Here is a 2,931-nt window from a genome sequence, read left to right on the forward strand (position 1 = left end):
GGCCTCCCAGAGAGCTAGGATTACAGGCGTGAGCCACCGCGCCCAGCCCCTACTAATTCTTTTCTTTCAAAAGAATACCTGGTTGATAATTAGGAAAAAGGATTTAATTATTTAGCTCCTGCATTAAATAACTAGAGGTGGTCTAAAAGTCTCCTTCCCATCCTTCCCAACTCTCTCACATGCAACCGCAGAGAGGCTTCAATCAGCTATCCTATCCATCCTGTGCCCACTCTACTATTTTTCACATCAGTACCCTGTTTGTTACATTCATAACACTTATTACAGTAAATATTTTGTATTTACATAAAATACAAATACAAATATTTTGTATTTGTACTTTTTTGTCTCTTCCATTACACTGTAATGTCCACAAGGGTAGGAACCATGTCTGTTCTATTAATAATAATAATTGTAAACATTTATAGAACAATTACAATGGGCCAGTTACTATTCTAAGAGCATTACTTATATGAACTCACTTAATCCTCCTAACAACTCCATGGGGCAGGTACTATTATTATTTCCACTTGACAGATGCGAAACTGAAGCCGGAGAAGAACATGCTTAGGATTACTAAGTCATCTATCAGTGTGGTTTCACAATCTACGATCTTAAACCTTTTCACCATTTTGTAATTTTTGTTTACCAAGGTATATACAACCTAGGGCTTGGCATATATGGTAGGTTTTCAATAAATATTTGTTGAATGAATTAATAAACAAGCATTAAAAACTGATATATGGCTTCCAAAAAATCCAAGGTACCATGGATGAAGACTGGTGCAATCTTATAATGCAAACTCATGTTAAACCTTTATCCACAAGGTTCTCACCCAAAAGGTTTTGATTGTAAATGTTAGCTTACAAAATGCCTAAAATAGTTTGCTCCTTTAAACAATATTCCCTTGAAATTTTATTAATCTTAATTTATTGTTTCTTTTTTTCATAGCTAAACACCTGCATACAATTTATTTCAATTCTAAATTGTCTTAATAAATGAGATTTTAGTTAAATCTAAAATTAATTTTGTCTTTCATCTGCTTCAACTTGAGTACAAATCATGATCTTTAGACAAAAGAGGCAAGTTCTGATTCAAATGCTAACTAAAACAAGATATGGATTTTTCCCTACATAAAGCAGAAGGGGGAAAAAGCAGTTAAAAACCTCTTCAAAGTAGAAGGCTTCCTGAAAGATAATGTAATTTACCTCCTTTGGTATGCCTAAGATAAAATTAAATTAATGATATTAAGATATACAGAGTTTCTTTGTCTTTACCATTTGTGTTTATTTACTGAGTAATAATATTATAGCTAACATTTATTGAGTGCTTATTAAATGTCAGGCCATGTCTAAGAGGGTTACATGTTTCTCTCTTGTAATCCTCACAATAACCAAATGAGGTAGATATTATTATCCCCATTGTGGAGAGGAAGAAATTAATAATGTGAAAAGTGTCACTTCTCTGTGATTTGAATTCTCTAATCTGATTCTATAGCTTGCATTCTTAACTATTAAACTATATGGTAAATCTGTTTTAAACCTTGTTTCACTAATAGCAAGTACATAATTATAATTTTATCCTAAATTTTACTGAGCACTCTGAATATATAAGTAGTATTTATAGAAATACATATAATATTTTTAGAAAGTTTTAATAAAACTGTATAGCCTAAACCTTAGACCTATAATAGAAACATATAGGACTTATACTTTTAACAATGTAGATAACGTTCACATGCTTCAGAAATAAGAAGACTCTGAAAATAATTCAATTTATAGACAGTAAGGCTTAAAATAAATGAGATTGCTAGAAAATAGTTTGAGTTACAGTACAAACAGTTTCCCACATTTTTTGGACAAATAAACAGACTCACAATTCATATTTAGTTTAAGTATACTGTGACACAATTAAGGTCCCTGACTAATATATATTACACAGGTGATATAGAAAGAGCTAGACTTCCTCATCTGTCTCTTACATTTTGTGACAATATGATACAGTTAAAGTGATGAACGAAATAAGACAGGCATGGCTCGAATCTATCACGTGCCTCTGATGGCTTGAATTCATCATATAGCTTTTCTAAAATCTCCATAAAAGGACCACATTTGCTGATAACTATCCCATCCTGTAATTTCACCAAAATCAACTCTACACCATCACTTCTTTTCTCCCTTCTCATGAAAATCTTGAATTTGTTCCATTATTACAGCACAATGATATATGGGCTGAATAAACTCACATGATACTTTTGTGGGGTTTTTTTTAATTTATAAAGTGTAAATATCTTTTTAAAAATCAGATTTCCAATGACTATATTAATTTCTTCAGAGCAGAAACTACAAAGCTCCATGTTACTTATTATGATCAATGGCTAACTTATGATCAATGGCTAGTAAGAAATAAAACCAAATGTGCTTAAATGAAAAATAAAGCGTATAACCTGCCTACATTATACCCACCTCCCATATTCAAACTCCTTACCTGTGTTTCTGCACTGCTTAATGAATGAAGATCCAAAGATGGGTCTGTTTTGAGTTCAGGTTCTGGAGCTGCAATTGGGGCCTTTAAAATGATCTCTTCATCAAGACTGGTTCCAAATTCTATCTCTTTCTGACCTCCTTCACCTTTTTCTTTATCTGACTCTATTTCTTTGCCTTCTTCCTCAGACACCTGAGATTTGGGCCTTTTGAGAAATGAGGAGAACAGTCGTGACAGACCCCTGCTTTCTGATGTCCGCTCCTTATTCCTGGTCAAGTCTTCATGTGTAGGAGTGTCTCCATTAGATGTTTTCAGCTTCTGGTTACACTGATTATCTCCCTCAGCTGCTGTTTGAGAAGCTTCCTCCAGCAGAGTTTCTCGTTGGCCTGAGTTTGTGGCTCCCTCACCCTCTTCTTTCTGTTGTTGGTGCTGTGAATTTTCGGCCTCAGC

The 2,931-nt window shown here is 33.7% G+C and overlaps 1 protein-coding gene across 1 annotated transcript in view; it reads right to left on the reverse strand.

Moving 5' to 3' along the window:
* The window catches only part of EPB41 (erythrocyte membrane protein band 4.1), a 136,181-nt gene that overhangs the window by 132,851 nt on the left and 399 nt on the right, over window positions 1-2,931 (reverse strand). The window lies entirely within an intron of this gene.

Source organism: Propithecus coquereli, unplaced genomic scaffold, assembly GCF_000956105.1.
Source record: "Propithecus coquereli isolate 6110/MARCELLA unplaced genomic scaffold, Pcoq_1.0 Scaffold239, whole genome shotgun sequence".
Taxonomy (NCBI): domain Eukaryota; kingdom Metazoa; phylum Chordata; class Mammalia; order Primates; family Indriidae; genus Propithecus; species Propithecus coquereli.